This window comes from Monodon monoceros, unplaced genomic scaffold (genome assembly GCF_005190385.1).
Source record: "Monodon monoceros isolate NGI ecotype Baffin Bay Population unplaced genomic scaffold, NGI_Narwhal_1 Super_Scaffold_11, whole genome shotgun sequence".
NCBI lineage: Eukaryota > Metazoa > Chordata > Mammalia > Artiodactyla > Monodontidae > Monodon > Monodon monoceros.
In genome coordinates, this window is record NW_021703767.1 from 90472738 (window position 1) to 90493744 (window position 21007).

At 37.1% G+C, this 21007-nt stretch overlaps 1 protein-coding gene across 2 annotated transcripts in view; it reads right to left on the reverse strand.

Moving 5' to 3' along the window:
• Positions 1 to 21007, reverse strand: part of NAALADL2 (N-acetylated alpha-linked acidic dipeptidase like 2) — a 1153076-nt gene that overhangs the window by 66453 nt on the left and 1065616 nt on the right. The window lies entirely within an intron of this gene.

The window sequence follows — 21007 nt, forward strand, 5'->3', positions numbered from 1 at the left end:
GTTAAGAAAACAATGAAAACTCAACCATACAAAATCTATGGGATGCATAAAAAGCATTCTTGGAAGTTTATAGTGATATAGGCCTTCCTCTAAAAACAAGAAAAATCTCACAAAACCTAACCTACTACTTAAAAGAATTAGAAAAAGAAGAACAAACAATACCTAAAGTCAGCAGAAAGAAGGAAATAAAGATCAGAGAGGAAATAAATAGAGATTTAAAAAACAATTTAAAAAATCAATAAAACCAAGAGCTGCTTCTTTGTAAGGATAAACAAGATTGGCAACCTCTGGCCTGGCTCACCAAAAAAAAAAAAGAGAGAGGACCCAAATAAACAACATAAGAAATGAAAAAGGAAACATAACAACTGATATCGCAGAAATACAAATAACCATAAGGGAATACTATGAACAATTATATGTCAACAAATTTGACAACCTAGAGGAAATGGACAAGTTTCTTGAAGCACGCAGCCCACAAAAACCGAGTCAAGAAGAAATAGATAATTTGAACAGACTAATCACTAGAAGTGAAATAGAATCTATAATTTAAAAACTCCCTACACACAAAAGTCCAGGAACAGATGGCTTCATAGACAAATTCTACCCAACATCCAAAGAAGAACTTATACTGATCCTTCTTAAACTCTTCCAAAAGAGCGAAAAGGATGGAACACTCCCAAATCATTCTAGGAAGCCACCATCACCCTGATTCCAAAACCAGACAAAGACACCACCAAAAATGAAAATTGCAGGCCATTATCTTTAATGAATATACAGGCAAAAATGCTTAACAAAATATTAGCAAACCAAATCAAACAACACATAAAAAAGATCATATACCAAGACCAAGTGGGATTCATCACAACTTCACAAGGATGGTAAACTCTTACCAAAGTGGGTATAGAGGGAATGTATTTCAAGATAGTAAAAGCTATTTATGACAAACCCATAGCCAATATGATACTCAATGGTGAAAAGCTCAAAGCCTTCCCACTAAAATTTGGAACAAGACAAGGATGCCCACTTTCACCTCTTCTATTCAACATAGTGTTGGAAGTCCTAGCCACTACAATCAGACAAGAAAAAGAAAAAGGTATCCAAATTGGAAGTGAAGAGAAGAGGTAAAATTGTCATTATATGCAGATGATATGATACTATATATAGAAAACCCTAAAGACTCTACACAAAAACTACTAGAACTGATAAACAAATTCAGCAAGGTAGCAGGATACAAGATTAACATACAGAAATTGGTTGCATTTCTTTACACCAACAATGAAATATTAGAAAGGGGATGTAAAAAAATACCTTTTAAAATTGCAAGACCCAAAATAAAATACTTAGGAATAAGCCTCACCAAGGAGGTGAAAGAATTATATGCTGCAAACTACAAAACATTAAAAAGGAAACTGAAGATGATTCAAAGAAGTGGAAAGAAATCCCATGCACTTGGATTTGAAGAATATTGTTAAAATGGCCATACTACCCAAAGCATTCTAGAGATTTAACACATTCTCTATCAAATTAGCCATGATATTTTTCAGAGAACTAGAACAAATAATACTAAAATTCATAAGGAACCATAAAAGAGCCAGAATTGCCAAGCAGTGCTGAAAAAAAAAAGAACAAAGCAGGAGGCATAACTCTCCCAGACTTCAGACAATAGTACAAGCCTAGAGTAATCAAAACAGCATGGTATTGGCACAAAAACAGATATACGGCTCAATGGAACAGAATACAGAGCCCAGAAACAAACCCATACACCTATGGTCAACTAGTCTTTGACAAAGGAGGCAACAATATACAATGGAAAAAAGACAGTCCCTTCAGCAAGTGGTGTTGGGAGAGTTTGACAGCTATGTGTAAATCAATGAAGTTAGAACACACCCGTCACCAAAGAAAAAAATAAATTCAAAATGACTTAAGGACTTATGTACATAAGACACGACACCATAAAACTCCTAGAAGAGAACAGAGGCAAAACATTCTCTGACATAAATTGTACCAATATTTTCTTAGGTTAGTCTCCCAATGCAATAAAAATAAAAACAAAAATGAACAAATGGGACCTAATCAAACTTACAAACTTTTGCACAGCAAAGGAAACCATAAACAAAATGAAAAGACATCCTACAGAATGGGAGAAAATATCTGCAAACAATGCGACTTACAAGGGCTTAATTTCCAAATTACACAAACAGCTCAGACAACTCAACAACAACCAAAAACCCCAGCCCAATCAAAAAATGGGCAGTAGACCTAAAGAGACATTTCACCAAAGAAGAAATACAGATGGTCAATAGGCACATGAAAAGATGCCCATCATCGCTAATCATTAGAGAAATGTAAATCAAAACTACAATGAGGTATCACCTCACACTGGTCAGAATGGCCAACATTAACATGTCTACAAATAAATGCTGGAGAGAGTGTGGAGAAAAGGGAACACTATTGCACTGTTGGTGGGAATGTAACTTGGTGCATCCACTGTGGAAAACATTATGTCAGTTCCTCAGAAAACTAAAAATAGAATTACCATATGATCCAGCAATCCCACTCCAGGGCATATACCCAGACAAAACTATAATTCAAAAAAAATACATGCACCCCTATTTTCATAGCAGCACTATTCACAATAGCTGAGACACTGAAACAACCTAAATGTCCATCGACAGATAAATGGATAAATAAGTGGTACATATATACAATGGAATACTACTCAGCTATAAAAAAATGAAATAATTCCATTTGCAGCAACATGGATACAACTAGAGATTATCATATTAAGTGAAGTAAATCAGAAAGAGAAAGACAAATACCATATGATATCACTTATATGTGGAATCTAAAATGTGACACAAATGAACCTATCTTTGAATCAGAAACAGGATCACGGGCATAGAGAATAGACTGGTGGTTGCCAGCGGGGAGGGGTGTGTGAGAGGGTTGGATTCAGAGTTTGGGATTAGCAGATGCAAACTGGTGTATATAGAATGGATAAACAACAATGTCCTTCTGTATAGCACAGGGAACTGTATTCAATATCCTGTGATAAACCATAATGGAAAAGAATATGAAAAAGAATGTATATATATATGTATAACTTGAGTCACTGTGCTGTACAGCAGTAATTAACACAACATTGTAAATCAACTGTACTTCAATTAAAAAAAAAAGAATTAGACAGCCTACCTTTAAAATGGTCCTTTTATATCTTTGTTCGTGGTGAAAAGCCAACCATTAGTAAGTTTTTATAGCATAGCAGAACATAATGATTTGTGATAAATATTGAATAGCAACCTTAATATAATACAAAATTATTGAGACTACCTAGTGAAATTATCTTGATATTATTCAAGAGACAATTGAAATGTATTTCTAAATTTCAAACGGCAACAGTTTGCCTTTTTTTCTCCATCTCTATGGAAAATACAAATGTATTCTCCATAAGTATTTATCGAGTCCTGTTTTGTGTGTTGTTCGATAAGTACTCATTCTGTAAGAAAGACATAAAAGATTAAATTTCCAGTCTTAATAAATTCCTAATCTAGTTAGAAATAGCCCAAAACCAGGGAATAAATAAGTATGAAGTGAAATAAATGCTCATGAGGATGAAGGAACAGATCATTGTATATACCAATATTCTAATTAGACCCCAGGGAAGAAGTGAAACTTGAGAGATCATGGAACTACGCAGAAATCAAGGGCATCTCTAATGGAACTCTTAAAAGTTCTGTAACTTATCTATATTAAAGCAGTTGAGGTAGGGTATTCCATCTGGAAACAATACTGATTAGTCTTCCCTTCCTTTCCCTCAGTCCTCGCTCACCCTTCTAGAGGATGAATCCACATCCAGCTTAAACCCTTCCATTTTTCTAGCTTGCTATAGAGAGGACAGAGCTGGATATTACAAGCAGTAATAATATTAAGTGAAGAGGAAGGAGTTAGGGAGGGAGGAGGGAAGGAAGGAAGGAGGAATTACCAGTCAGTGGATATTGAGATCTAGGCAAGCCAGTTCAGAAGAGGCTCTAAAATGTACTGGAGGAAACAGATCCCTGCTACTCAGGGAATCTCCTGCCTTCTAGCCAACCTCCACCCTGCACTGTTCTCCCCAGTCAGAAGGCAGGGTGGGGTAGCATGAAGGGCAGGGGCCTTGGAATCTGATGGACCTATATTGAAGCCCTAAATCTACCACTTAAACATATACAACCAAGTAAGACTCAGACTCTCTCTGAGCCCATTTCTTAATCTCTATACTGATCTTAATACTCAACTCAGCTCATGGTGTTAGAGTAATGTCACAGTGAATGTAAGGCACTTAGCAGATTACCTGGGGCTTTGGGGAGTGACCCCTAAAATGACAAGGTGCTTCTCAGAAAACATGTTCTTTTTGAGGACCCTTGATATAGGATCCTAAAACACCCTCCAACAGATCAGAAGCTCAAAGTTATTTAACACACATCCTATCCACAAGCCCTCTGAGGCTTCTGGGTATGATCAGTAACTACAGTGCTGACTACACCCCTTGAACCTACACATGTTCTAAGCTGCTAGTGTCTGGGACTGGCACAAACTACCTCAACCTGAAGCACTTCATATCTTGCTGAGTTTCTGCTTGGCAGAAACCTGTGTGTTTTATGACTGTTCTACAATCTCCTAAACAAATTTATAACTGTCTTATTTTAAATAATGATTTTACTGCCTACTACTATGGCCTCTCTTCAGAGGTTTATACTTCAAAATGTTTTAGTTTATTTCTATCCTTTGTTTTTCTTCTGTGGCTGTATTTTTAAAAACCCACTCAATTTCATTTTAAATTAAGAGTGAAATGTACTGGTCATACTCTAAAACTATATTTTTATATCAGACAAACATAGCCTTTTACTTTAATAGTATTTCACAGTACCTCATCTATGGATGAGCTTATCACAGTTTTAAAGGTGCTAACAATTGCACAATCACAGCTTAGATTTCACTGATTCATAGTGACAAGAAAAAGCATGATTTATGTTCTGCATAACACAGCAGTTAAAAGCAGAATAGAAGATTATTTTGGGGGAAAAATGAATGTTACTTAATGTCATTTTGAAAATATCTTGTGGTATCACTAAAGAGAAGAAAAGAAATTGCCAATATGATTACAGTCAGGGGAAACAGCAGTCCTTTATTATCCTACATTTTCTATTCTTTATGCTGAATCACAATGAATCATCTCAGCTAATTATTTAAAGAAGTTAAACAAACAAAAAGGCAGGTAGAGAAAGAAGTGTGGGAGCTAGTACACTGCTGATATTCAAATAATCTAACATTGATTCTACAATGCATAAATAAAAAGATATTATTTTAAAAATGCAATATGCCAGAAGACAGTGGATAATTATGTCCAAACTAAATACAATAGAAATCCTTTTTGCAAAGATGCCAAAGTAGCATGTTTAGGAGAATCAGGTTGGCCACTTTTAAAAACATAGGTAACACATTCTAAAGATTATCTTGTATTCTAAATATTATCCAGTGATCTAGGTAGCCAAGGCAAGTGGAAATCTAGCAAGATTCTCAATATATTGCATAGAATGGGTTCTCCCAACAGTGTCTGTCTGCCTAGCACAGAAATTGAACCAGGGGCTCTATTATGGCTTCCAGATGCTGCCACTGTATTATGTTTGCAACTACATGATCTGGTTATTGGCTGCTTTGGAAGAATGAGCACAGCTTTCTTTCTTTCTTTCTTTCTTTCTTTTTTAAGATAAGGACTTAAAAAAATAATTTATTCATATTTTTTTGTCTGTGTTGGGGCTTCATTGCTGTGCACGGGCTTTGTCTAGTTGCGGCAAGCAGGGGCTACTCTTCGTTGTGGTGGGTGGGCTTCTCATTGCAGTGACTTGTCTTTGTTGTGTAGCATGGGCTCTGGGTGCACAGGCTTCAGTAGTTGTGGCATGTGGGCTCAGTAGTTGTGGCTCACGGGCTCTAGAGCGCAGGCTCAGTAGTTGTGGCACACGGGCTTAGTTGCTCCGTGGCACGTGGGGTCTTCCTGGACCAGGGCTCGAACCCGTGTCCCCTGCATTGATAGGAGGGTTCTTAACCACTGTGCCACCAGGGAAGTCCCAAGCTTTCTTAAATGAATTAAACTAAAATGTGGTTTATTTTTTATCACTCTCTTCCTGAGGCAGAAAGCTGGAGTTTTATATTTAATAACACATGTGAGTTTAATTATGTTTTGGCTAAACCAAGAAACCGAAAAAGGAAAGGTTTTAATACAGTTAATCACATGAGGGAAAGGGTACTTTATGCTCTATTACAAGCCATGATTAAAAGTATCTTTTTAAAAAAACCTGACTTTGTTAAGTGTTGCCAGTGAGGCAACACTCATAGTGCAATGGATTGTAGCGCTATCCTGCCATGGGCACAGGGATTTATCTGAAAATTATACTTAGAGGAAAAAAAAATTCACAATGCAATAGCTTCAAGATGGCAGAGGAGTAAGATGTGGAGATCACCTTTCTCCCCACAAATACATGTACATGAGGAACAGCTCCTACAGAACACCTACTGAATGCTGGCAGAAGACCTCAGACTTCCCAAAATGCAAGAAACTGCCCACGTACCTGGGTAGGGCAAAAGAAAAAAAAAAAAACAGAGACAAAAGAATGGGGACGGGACCTGCACTACTGGGAGGGAGCTGTGAAGGAGGGAAAGTTTCCACACACTAGGAAGCCCCTTCACTGGCGGAGACAGCAGGTGGGTGGGGGGGAAGCTTTGGAGCCATGGAGGAGAGCGCAGCAACAGGGGTGCGGAGGTCAAAGCGGAGAGATTCCCGAACAGAGGATGCATGCCAAACAGCACTCACCAGCCCGAGAGGCTTGTCCGCTCACCCACCGGGGCAGGCGGGGCTGGGAGCTGAGACTTGGGCTTTGGAGGTCAGATCCTAGGGAAAGGACTGAGGTTGGCTGCGTGAACTCAGCCTGAGGGGGTTAGTGCGCCACAGCTAGCCAGAAGGGAGTCTGGGAAAAAGTCTGGAACTGCCTAAGAGACAAGAGACAATTATTTTGGGGTGTGTGAGGAGAGGGGATTCAGAGCACCACCAAACAAGCTCCAGAGACAGGTGAGGGCCGCGGCTATCAGCGCGGACACCAGAGACGGGCATGAGATGCTAAGTCAGCTGCTGCAGCCACCAAGAAGCCTATATGCAAGCACAGGTCACTATCCACACCTCCCCTCCCAGGAGCCTATGAAGCCCACAACTGCCAGGGTCCAGTGATGCAGGGACAACTCCCCTGGGAGAAAACACACCACGCCTCAGGCTGGTGCAACGTCAAGCCAGCTTCTGCCACCACAGGCTCGCCTGGCATTCTATCCCTATCTCCCCCTGGCCGGAGTGAGCCAGTGCCCCATAATCAGCTGCTACTTTAACCCCCTCCTGTCTGGGAGGGGAACAGACACCCTCAGGCGACCTACACACAGAGGCGTGGCCAAATCTAAAGCTGAACCACAGGAGCTGTGCGAACAAAGAAGAGAAATGCAAATTTCTGCATGCAGCCTCAGGAGCAGTGGATTAAATCTCCACAAAAAAATTGATGTACCCTGAATCTGTGGAATACCTGAATAGACAACAAATAATCCCAAAATTGAGGCAGAGGACTTGGGGAGCAAATGTCGACTTGGGCTTTGCTTTCTGCACCTAACTTGTTTTTGGTTTGATGTTTATCTTAGTTTAGTATTTACAGCTTATTATTACTGGTAGATTTTGTATTGATTCGGTTGCTCTTTTCCTTTTATATATATATATATTTTTTGGTTTTTTTTCCTGTTCTCCTTTTGTGAGTGTGTATGTATATGCTTCTTTTGTGTGATTTTGCCTGTATATATTTCCTTTTACCCCATTTACCTAGGGTTCTGTCTGTCCTTTTTTTTTTTTTTTTTTTTAAGTATAGTTTTTAGCACTTGTTATCATTAGTGGATTTGTTTTTTGGTTTGGTTGCTCTCTTTCTTTCATATTACTTTTTTATTTTAATAACTTTATTTCATTCTGTCTTTTCTTTCTTTCTTTCTCTTTCTTTCTCTCCTTCCTTTCTTTCTTTCTTTTCTTTTTCTTTCTTCCTTCCTCCCTCCCTCCCTCCCTCACCCCCCGCCCTCTTTCTCTCTTTCTCTCTTTCTTTCTCCCTTTTCTTCTGAGCCATGTGGCTGACAAGGGTCTCAGTGCTCCGGCTAGGTATCAGGCCTGAGCCTCTGAGGTAGGAGAGCCAAATTCAGGACATTGGTCGATCAGAGATCTCCTGACCCCACACAATACAAAATGGAGAAAGTTCTCTCAGAGATCTCCTTCTCAATGCTAAGACCCAGCTCCACTCAACGACCAGTAAGCTAAAGTGCTGGACACCCTATGCCAAACTACTAGCAAGACAGGAACACAACACCACCCATTTGCAGAGAGGCTGCCTAAAATCATAATAAATTCACAGACACACAAAAACACACCACAGGAGGCGGTCCTGCCCACCAGAAAGAGAAGATCCAGCCTTATCCATCTGTGTTCTGGTGGAAACCTACACAACCCACTGAACCAACCTTACCCACTGGGGGCAGACACCAAAAACAATGGGAACTATGAACCTGCAGCCTGCAAAAAGGAAACCACAAACACAGTAAGTTAAGTGAAATGAGAAGACAGAGAAACACAGCAGATGAAGGAGCAAGGTAAAAACCCACCAGACCAAACAAATGAAGAGGAAATAGGCAGTCTACCTGAAAAAGAATTCAGAGTAATGATAGTCAAGATGATCCAAAATCTTGGAAATAGAATGGAGAAAATACAAGAAATGTTTAACAAGGATCTAAAAGAACTAAAGAGCAAACAAACAATGATGAACAACACAATAAATGAAATTAAAAATTCTCTTCAAGGAATCAATAGCAAAATAAGTGAGGCAAAAGAAAAGATAAGTGACCTGGGAGTTAAAATAGTGGAAATAATTACCTCAGAGCAGAATAAAGAAAAAGAATGAAAAAAATTGAAGACAGTCTCAGAGACCTCTGGGACAATATTAAATGCACCAACATTCGAATTATAGGGGTCCCAGAAGCAGAAGAAAAAAAAAAGGTACTGAGAAAATTTTGAAGAGATTATAGTTGAAAACTTCCCTAATATGGGAAAGGAAATAGTCAATCACCTCCAGGAAGAGCAGAGAGTCCCACACAGGATAAATCCAAGGAGAAACACGCCAAGACACATATTAATCAAACTATCAAAAATTAAATACAAACAAAAAATATTAAAAGCAGCAAGGGAAAAGCAACAAATAACATACAAGGGAATCCCCATAAGGTTAACAGCTGATCGTTCAGCAGAAGCTCTGCAAGCCAGGAGGGAGTGTCAGTACATATTTAAAGTGATGAAAAAAACCTACAACGAATATGATAACCCAGCAAGGATCTCATTCAGATACGACGGCCAAATTAAAACCTTTACAGACAAGCAAAAGCTATGAGAATTCAGCACCACCAAACCAGCTTCACAAAAAATGCTAAAGGAACTTTTCTAGGCAGGAAGCACAAGAGAAGGAAAACAACTATAGTAACAAACACAAAACAATTAAGAAAATGGTAATAGGAACACACATATCAATAATTACCTTAAATGTAAATGGATTAAATGCTCCCACCAAAAGACACAGACTGGCTGAATGGACACAAAAACAAGACCCGTATATATGCTGTCTAGAAGAGACCCACTTCAGACTTAGGGACACATACAGAGTGAAAGTGAGGGAATGCAAAGAGATATTCCATGCAAATGAAAATCAAAAGAAAGCTGGAATAGCAATTCTCATATCAGACAAAATAGACTTTAAAATAAAGATGATTACAAGAGACAAAGAAACACACTACATAATGATCAAGGGAATAATCCAAGAAGAAGATATAACAATTTTAAATATTTATGCAGCCAACATAGGAGCACCTCAATACATAAGGCAAATGCTAACAGCCATAAAAGGGGAAATCGACAGTAACAAAATCACAGTAGGGAACTTTAACACCCTATTTTCACCAATGGACAGATCATCCAAAATGAAAATAAATAAGGAAACACAAGCTTTAAATGATACATTAAACAAGATGGAATTAATAGATATTTATAGGACATTCCATCCAAAGACAACAGAATACACTTCCTTCTCAAGTGCTCATGGAACATTCTCCAGGACAGATTATATTTTGGGTCACAAATCAAGCCTCAGTAAATTTAAGAAAATTGAAATCACATCAAGTATCTTTTCCAACCACAACGTTATGAGACTAGATATCAATTACAGGGAAATTTTGAGAAAAATAAAAACACCTGAGGCTAAACAATACACTACTAAATAACCAAGAGATCACTGAAGAATTCAAAGAGGTAATCAAAAAATACGTAGAAACCAATGACAATGAAATCACGAGGACCCAAAACTATGGGATGAAGCAAAAACAGTTTTAATAGGGAAGTTTATAGCAATACAATCCTACCTCAAGAAACAAGAAACATCTCAAATAAACAACCTAATCTTACACCTAAAGGAATTAGAGAAAGCAGAACAAAAAAAACCCAAAGTTAGCAGAAGGAATGAAATCATAAAGATCAGATCAGAAATAAATGAAGGAAATGACAGCTAGGATCAATAAAACTGAAAGCTGGTTCGTTGAGAAGATAAACAAAATTGATAAACCACTAGCCAGACTCATCAAGAAAAAAAGGGCGAAGACTCAAATCAGTAGAATAAGAAATGAAAAAAGAGAAGTAACAACTGACACTGCAGAAATACAAAGGATCATGAACGATTACTACAAGCAACTACATTCCAATAAAATGGACAACCTGGAAGAAATGTGGACAAATTCTCAGAATGCACAACCTTCTGAGACTGAACCAGGAAGAAACAGAAAATATGAACAGGGCAACCACACGCACTGAAATTGAAACTGTGATTAAAAATCTTCCAACAAACAAAAGCCTAGGACAAGATGGCTTCACAGGTGAATTCTATCAAACATTTAGAGAAAAGCTAACACCTTTCCTTCTCAAACTCTTACAAAATGTAGTAGAGGGAGGAACACTCCCAAAATCATTCTATGAGGCCACCATCACCCTTATACCAAAACCAGAAAAAGATGTCACAAAGAAAGAAAACTACAGGCCAAAATAACTGATGAACATAGATTCAAAAATCCTCAACAAAATACTAGCAAACAGAATCCAACAGCACATTAAAAGGATCATACACCATGATCAAGTGGGCTTTATCCCAGAAATGCAAGGATTCTTCAATATATGCAAATCAATCAGTGTGATATGCCATATTAACAAATTGAAGGAGAAAAACCATATGATCATCTTAATAGATGCAGAGAAAGCTTTTGAGAAAATTCAACACCAATTTATGATAAAAAACCCTCCAAAAAGTAGGCATAGAGGGAACTTTCCTCAACATAATAAAGGCCATATATGACAAACACACAGCCAACATCGTCCTCAATGGTGAAAAACTGAAACCATTTCCAGTAAGATGAGGAGAAAGACAAGCTTGCCCACTCTCAGCATTATTATTCAACATAGTTTTGGAAGTTTTAGCCACAGCAATCAGAGAAGAGAAAGAAATTAAAGGAATCCACATCAGAAAAGAAGAAGTAAACCTCTCACTGTTTGCAGATGACATGATACTATACATAGAGAATCCTAAATATGCTACCAGAAAATTACTAGAGCTAATCAATGAATTTGGTAAAGTAGCAGGAAACAAAATTAATGCACAGAAATCTCTAGCATTCCTATACACTAATGATGAAAAATCTGAAAGTGAAATTAAGAAACACTCCCATTTACCATTGCAACAAAAAGAACAAAATATCTAGGAATAAACCTACCTAAGGAGACAAAAGACCTGTATGCAGAAAATTATAAGACACTGATGAAAGAAATTAAAGATACAAAGAGATGGAGAGATATACCATGTTCTTGGATTGGAAGAATCAACATTGTGAAAATGACTACTACCCAAAGCAATCTACAGATTCAATGCAATCCCAATCAAACTACCACTGGCATTTTTCACAGAAATAGAACAAAAAATTTCACAATTTGTATGGAAACACAAAAGACCCCGAATAGCTAAAGAAATCTTGAGAAAAAAAGAAAAAAACGGAGCTGGTGGAATCAGGCTCCCTGACTTCAGACTATACTACAAAGCTACAGTAATCAAGACAGTGGTACTGGCACACAAGCAGAAATACAGATCAATGGAACAGGATAGAAAGCCCAGAGATAAACCTACAGACATATAGTAATCTTATTTTAATAAAGGAGGCAAGAATATACAATGGAGAAAAGACAGCCTCTTCAATAAGTGATGCTGGGAAAACTGGACAGCTACATGTAAAAGAATGAAATTAGAACACTCCCTAACACCCTGCACAAAAATAAACTCAAAATGGATTAAGGACCTAAATGTAAGGCCAGACACCATCAAACTCTTAGAGGAAAACATAGGCAGAACAGTGTATGACATAAATCACAGCAAGATCCTTTTTGACCCATCTCCTAGAGAAATGGAAATGAAAACATAAATAAACAAATGGGACCTAATGAAACTTCAAAGCTTTTGCACAGCAAAGAAAACCATAAGACGAAAAGAGAACCCTCAGAATGGGAGAAAATATTTGCAAATGAATCAACTGACAAAGGATTTATATCCAAAATATACAGGCAGCTCAATATCAAAAAAAGAAACAACCTAATCCAAAAATGGGCAGAAGACCTAAATAGACATTTCTCCAAGGAAGATATACAGATTTCCAACAAACGCATGAAAGGATGGTCAACATCACTAATCATTAGAGAAAGGCAGATCAAAACTACAATAAGGCCGTTGTAGTTCTGACCTCACACCGGTCAGAATGGCCATCGGCAAAAAGTCCACAAGTAATAAATGCTGGAGAGGGTGTGGAGAAAAGGGAATCCTCTTGCACTGCTGGTGGGAATGTAAATTGATACAGCCACTATGGAGAACTGTATGGAGGTTCCTTAAAATACTAAAAATAGAACTACCATATGACCCAGCAATCCCACTACTGGGCATATATCCTGAGAAAACCATAATTCAAAAAGATACATGTACCACAATGTTCATTGCAGCTCTATTTGCAATAGCCAGGACATGGAAACAGCCTAAGTGTTCATCAACAGATGAATGGATAAAGAAGATGTGGCACATATATACAATGGAATATTTCTCAACCATAAATAGAACCAAAATTGAGTTATTTGTGGTGAGGTGGATGGAACTAGAGTCTGTTATACAGAGTGAAGTAAGTCAGAAAGAGAAAAACAAATACCATATGCTAACACATATATATGGAATATACAAAAAAGAAAAAAATGGTTCTGAAGAACCTAGGGGCAGGACAGGAATAAAGACGCAGACATCGAGAATGGACTTGAGGACACGGGGAAGGGGAATTGTGCTGGGATGAAGTGAGAGAGTTGCATGGACCTATATACACTACCAAATATAAAATAGGTAGTGGGAAGCAGCCATATAGCACAGGGAAATCAGCTCGGTGCTTTGTGACCACCTAGAGGGGTGGGATAGGGAGGGTGGGAGGGGGATGCAAGAGGGAAGAGATATGGGGATATATGTATACATATAGCTGATTCACTTTGTTTTACAGCAGAAACTAACACTCCATTGTAAAGCAATTATACTCCAATAAAGATTAAAAAATAATAATAAAATAAAATTAATGTAAGCTTAAAAAAAAAAAGCTCAAGAGGAACTTGATCCTGCCAACAACCAGGCAACTAAGTTAAGATGACTCTGCCCCAGCTGAGCCCTCAGATTTGTATTTCAATAAATTTTAAATAAATATGTTATTTATTTTCAATAAATATATTCAATATAGACTTGTCTGAATACATCAACATCATTTACAAATTCATAAGAAAAAGACAGAAACTTCATGTAAAGTGATCAAAATTCTTATTGGTAAAATTGAAGAAAATGCTGCAGCGACTTTGGAAATCTTTTTGGCAGTATCTGCTGAGGTTAGACATACACATACCCTATGATCCAGCAAGGGGTATGCACGTGCACTAAGAGATACATAGGAGATTGATCACAGCAGCATTGTTCGTAATAACCTCAGCCTGAGAGCATCCCAACTGTACCTCACGGTAGAATGGATAACCAAACTGCAGTTTGTTCATACAATGGAAGACTGCACAGCAGTGGAAACAAACTGCATCTCCATGCAACAACGTGTATGAACCTCACACTCATACGTAGGTCAAAGCTACGTTCAAAAGAATGCACATCATCATATCATTCCATCTTATAAAATGTAAAGTCTTCCTTTATAAGGGAAAAATTAGTCTTCAGTGTTCGGCAGTGTTTGCCTTTGGGAAGCAGAGCCAGGATGAGATTAGGAAGGGCTCAGGGAAGCTCTGGAATTTGGCTTTTCTTCTGTGTCTCGATCAATACAAGTGTTTGCAAGCTGAGAAAATTCACTGAGCTGGATGCTTAGGAGTTTCACAGTTTTCAGCACTTACTATAATTTAAAGTATTTTTGAGATTGTAACTATCATTATTTTTATCGGCGTTTCACCTGTCAAGACAACTGAAAAGTCTGAAATATTTCTCTTAGCATAAAAAGCATATGGAAACAACTCCCTGGTAATATCTCAGGCAGGCACATGCCCAAGATGACGTTAATATTTAAGCCTTAAGCTCATATAAGGCTGCACTGGTTATCTGAACCATTAAGACGCCTCAAGGAAGAGGACCATATCCTGAATGCTGTGGGGCCTCCGGTATCCCAGCCCTGGTAGAAGGCAATCCCACATCTCAGGAGGACCGTACTTCTAGGGAGAAAGGATAAACAGAGAAGGACAAGCAGAGAGACAACTGGAAGACAGATGAAGAAATGTGCATATAAAAATTCTTACTAGCCTTCTGCCTCATTTTTTTTTATTGAAGTACAATTGCTATTCAATATTATATAAGTTACAGGTGTACAATATAGAGATTCACAATTTTTAAAAGCTATACTCCATTTATAGTTATTATAAAATATTGACTATGTTCCCTGTGTTGTACAGTATATACTTGTAGCTTATTTGTTACATAATAGGTTGCACCTCTTACTCCCATCCCCCCTCCCCTCTCCCCACTGGTAACCACTAGTTTGTTCTCTACATCTGTGAGTCTGGAAGATGGATGGTGGAAGAAATGTGCATATAAAAATTCAAAAGAAAAAATCATAATGCAATAGAGCATTATTATGATGAGAGACTAGTAAAAATGATAAGTCATTAACGTATTTCAATCAATGTAATGACACGTGAAATGTAGACAGTGAAAGAAAACTTTAAACAGATTTGGATGAAGTACTCAGAGCAGGGAAGAAAACGATCACAAAGGAAAGCTGTATGAATAGCAACAAATTGTGAGATAGGAGTAAACAAAAGCAAAGAAAGTATAACCCTGAGGAAAACAAAAGGGACACCATGCTTAGGGTAAGAATTAAGGAACATTATGCAATGAAAATATGAGTTCAAAGAGAAATGGGGAGAAAGAAAAACTAGTTTCAGGAGACAAACACTGACATAGAGACAACCAGGTTTGTTGCAGACCCAGCTGTCTCAAATCTTTCTTGGATGAGATGTGGAATATCAGTAAGTGAAATACAATCTTTAATATAGTTATGTAGTCAGAATCCATACAAAAATACAATGGGGATTAAAACTGAGCATATTTTCAGGAATTTGTACCCAATAAATGGCTAATCTCTTACCAAATTTCTCCATCATTTTGGGCAAGCAATGTAAGACACTTCTCAGAGAATGCTTTTGAGTTTAAGTCCTTGTCACACAAAAAAGTCAGTTCCAGAAATGCCAGTTCAGACCACGAAAAATCTAGCATGGTTCAGAGTTCCCACAGGAACAAGATCTTTCCCTAGGACTGTTTGGATTTTAGATGGTCTGCTTTAGATTTCTCAGGGAGAGCACAGACCAGGTACCCAGGGCGCCCATCCTTTACTATCTATAGGCCAGTCCAGAGTTTGAATTGGCGGTCATTAAAACCAAGACTGGGGACAGATGGGCTGAGGACTAGACTCATGCAATTTATAAAGTGCACTCTTAATTTTGCAAACTTCAAAATTCATCTTACATTACTCAGAAAGAAGAAGAACAAAAAAGGACATTAGATGGGCCCCCATCACTTGTGATTGTAGAAAAGAACCAAAGTGACACTTGAAAATATGACACTACAAATCTAACAGAAATCATAGTGCTTGCCTCAGTGGCATCATCACCTTGAAATACTATCCCTCCTCCTAAAATGAAGTGATTGACACTAATGAATTATCAAAGCTAATAAAAAAAAAAGATCAAATCAGCATTGTCTGTTTTTTAAAGAACAGTGGGAAATGCTGCCAACAACCATTTGACATTTAGTGAGACAATCAGGAGGTGGCAACAAGCCACAGAGTTCGAAATTACGTTTCCTGCTGGGTCTGGTTGCACTAAATAAATGTGTACGTAGCCAGATCAAATGAACATGACTTTTACTTTATTTGGTCATTTGTCGTTTTTACAATCATGCTAAATAATTACATCTAAAATTCTGGCAAAGAAAAATAGTAGATATTAAATTAAAAGCATCAGAATTATATAGCTGTTAATTATTTTGAAATGCTATTTTTGCATTAAAAAGTGGATAAAGTGAGAAACAGTAAACTTAGTAAGGTCATTAGTTCTCACTCCTTAGTCAGCTTCCAGGTTCAAGGGTGTGGTGATACTTATTCTTGACACCTTCCCTTGCCCCCATAAACTCGTACCATTGCCTTGTATGTGCGTTTTTTGGACATACTTTTATTTGTCACAAATACATCTGAAGCATGTCAGTTATCTTATCTGTCACTATTTACACTATATCCCCATGCACCATGTATAAATATTCATTCTCTAACTATTATGTGCTTGGCATTGACCAAATATTAAGAGCCAAGGTCACTCAGTCAAAATGAGCTTTCAGGAACCAACCAATAAATCAACTCAAACAAATTATTCACTGGTAAATTATTCTTTTTTCTGGTGGTTGTAAGAATGATAGAGAATGGTCTGCTGCTACCATAAACTGTGTAATAAATAAACAAGATGGCTGGTTGTCAAGGGGTAAAAATTACACTGTTGAAAATGCAATTGGGTTTCAGAGACCTTCATACTTATACTCTCTGCAGTAAGGAGAAACAGTATTTTATAGTTCAGCCTTGAAGGTCTTTCTTTTTAAACTGTAATTGAGAATTTAAGACTAATCACCATTAACTGTCATAGCAAAATAAGAAAATATATCAACAATTAAAGCTTGTATTAAGCAGTAAAATTATATGTTTCATTTAACATGCTACAGGAACACTATTTAGCTAATGAAGTCGTCTAGCATTGTAGTTAAAACTGAAACTGAAATATTTATTTAGTTGTTGATAAGTGGTGTCCATTATTTACACATTAGTACATTAAAGTATTCTATTTTAAAAATAAGGTTAAAACCAAAGTAGTCAAAATAGAACAGGTAAAACAAATCGCCTACAATTTAGCGAATATTTGAATAACCTTTTACTATAGTACAGATAATTCAAATAATTTTGAATCATGATAACTAAAATACAAAAATGTATAGCTTAAAGGTGACAACTCATATCCCCTTGATCAAATACTTATATGTAGGTCATGGTAAAAGAATAATTTTTGCCCATTTTGGGGGTTACTTTTTTTTTTGTTTTGCTTTGTCTTCTTAGTATGGGTACATCTCAAGTCTGGCCACATCTTTCAGAGTGAAAGTGACAGGGAGACCCAAGTAATTTCACATCAAAAGAAACAAAACTCAAAAATAACTAATAACTAAAGAAGAAATGGTCCAATATAACAGCAAGAAGCCAAAATGCTCCTGGCTCATCCAACTGAGAACCTGGGATTTTGGGGAGAGGTTCATCTAGACTTTGCCATGTCTGGCCTGCAGTGGAAATCATTGTAGAACGACTGAGGTTTGTTTTTTTCCCCCTGTAATTACATGCTTTGAGATATAACTGTTAAAGAAAGGATTATTAATCTCATCTATTTTCAGACCGTTTTCTTTACCTTTTTGCCTTAACTGAAACCTGGCTCTCCCTGTTGACATTTCTCCTACTGCAGCCCTCTCAGGCGGTAGCTCTTTTTTCTCCCACACCCTTTGTACCACTAGCCATAGAAGAACAATATGAGGTGTCTCTAAGTTGCTGCTCATTCTCTGAAGATTTTAGCTCCTGGCTCAGTCACTCTCTCTTAAAAAAATTACTCCTATCTTAGTTCTTGACAATATCAATATCCATGTAGACATAGTCTGGCCTCTCTTCTCCATAACCTCTTTTCCTGTATTGATCAGCTACCATACTTCCATGGTCATACCTCAGCCCGTACACTGTCATTACCAATATCTGCACTCTTTATATGGTCAAATTTTCAATAATCCCATTTGCTGGTCTTTTCAGCTTATTTTTTCTTAATTCTTTGATTTCGCCAATAAATAAAGTCTATCCATCCTCCTTTATTCATGTTCACCCTCTTTCCCTTTGCATCCTCGTGTTATTCTATACCCAGTTTAGATACATCAGTCCATCGCTATGAATGCTCCTTTGCAGACACTCTCATTTTTCCTTACCTTATCTAGTTCATTACCCTCTCCCAGCAAAACCCTAGCTCTGATTAAATCCAACTCTGCCTGCTTTATGCCTGAATCCCGAGCTGAAAGCTGGAAAAAGATACACAATTATGTTGAATTATCTCATGTAAAATATATTTCTTTTGAGTGCTTAACGTTGCCCAAAAGACGAATCCCATTTTCATAGTTCATTCACTCTACCACCTTCTCAAACAACTATTTTATTGTGTTTTACAATCTAAGGAGACTTGCGAAGAGCTCCCAGCACTACATCTACCCATGTGCCATATGCTCTGCCTTCCTTCACATTTTTATGGGTGGACAACCGCATTCATAACTAAGGCAATGTCCTCCACTTTGTGCAGCTTCTAGTCAAAGAAATAATTCCAGCAATTCTCCTTTCACTCTTCTAAATCAAATCTTCACTCTCCATCCGATCATTCTCATCAAAATAAAAACATGCTAACCATTCTCAACTCCATGCTTTCATCTACCATCACCTGTCCCCAATTTATCACCTCCCATTCTATTTTGAACCCTCTAATCAGACTGTTTCATATACCATTCAACTAAAATTGTTTTTGTTGAGCTCACCAGTGACCTCCAAATTGCTAAATCCAGCAGTCAATTCTCAGTCCTAATTTTTCTTAACCTGTGGCGGTACTTGACAGAGTGAATCACTCCTTCCTCTTTGAAAGCGTTTATTCACTTGGCTTCGGGTTATCACATTCACCGAGTTTGTCTCTTACTCTTTGTCTGCTCCTTCTTAGTCTCCTCCTCTGATTCCCCTTTCCCCAATTTCTAAATTCAGGAGTGCCCAGAAACCTTGAACCTTTTCTGTCCTTTATCCGCACTCAACCCCTCAGAAATCTCATTTGGGACAGCTCTCAAATTTATATTCCCACACGAAATTTCTCCTCTGGATACAACCACAGTCAGTTCTGCTCTTTAACACTTATTTTGAAAATGCAAATTTACTCCAAAGTGATTGATATTAGGGAACAGTTTGAGCATAAAGCTAACTTAAAAATTGCTTTGACTTATGCAAATTTTGTTCTACCATGCATGTATGTTTCTCAGGAGAAGAGATTTTAATTTTATTTGTTTACTTAGTGGCTGGGTTTTATGTTTTTGTTTTTTTGGTCATATAAGTGTACCAGGCATACAGTAGGTGCTCAATATTTGTTAAATGAATGAGTAAATGGGTTCAAGAGATCCTGTAAAGTCTATGGGGGTTATATGCAAAGCTTTTTGTACAAGTGTAATTTTCTGAGGAGAGAGACCATACTTTTCTTTGGATTTTCAAAGGGATTCCTAACTACCCACAAAGAAACAGAGTAATAATATAATTCTAACAATGACCCTTTAGGACTTTTTTCTGACCTTCAGAAGTAGCCTACATTACTTAAAATGCTCATATAGGAATGATAATGCTATAATATTACTTATGGATTCAAAAAATAAACCCAATTATTTAAAAAGAAAATAGAATTTGGAATTTAAAATGACAGTATTGTTATTGTTTTTGCTGGCTTTGTTTAATTTTTAAAATATCTCTTCATATTTTTATTACAATGGTATTAAACATTTATGTAGATTTGAACTCAGAAAAGCAACTTGTAAATCATTCATAATTCTATGGTATAATGTTTCTATTTCACAGTATACTCCTTGAGGCTCCTTTCTATGCATGAGAATTATTCTTTATAGATGAACAAATCTTTATGTAATACAAATAATAGTCTCCTCTTTTTGTTCTTTGAAAGTTTTATGTATAATATGCAGTAGCAACTGAATTTTTAAAGTGAAAAAATGAGAACTAAAGAAAAGCAAAACAGTCTACAGAAAAAATAAAACAGTTGCTTAAAAGAAATCCTTGCAAAAAATATATTATTCACAGAAGTCTTTAACCCTTTATTTATGCCCATATTGTTCTTATTTTGTAAAATACCATATACTTGATTACTCAGTTTCTAAGAAATATTCTAGGAATAGAAAATTATAAGTGGAGAACAGAGTAACTGCTACAGATAGTGACACTCATGACAATAAAAAGAAGAAGCTTGACAAAAGTAGAAAAAATAGAGACTAGCTTAAATATACCAAAAGCAGAGCAATATGAGGCCATTTAGTATGGGTGCAAAATAGCCCTAAACAGCTCAATTGTGCCCAAGGTCATGGTTTTACACAGTCACTATAATAAAAGTAATAAGAATCACTGAGGGAGAAAAATATTGTTTTGTAGTAGTCTCTGGATTAAGAATCAACCCAGGTAG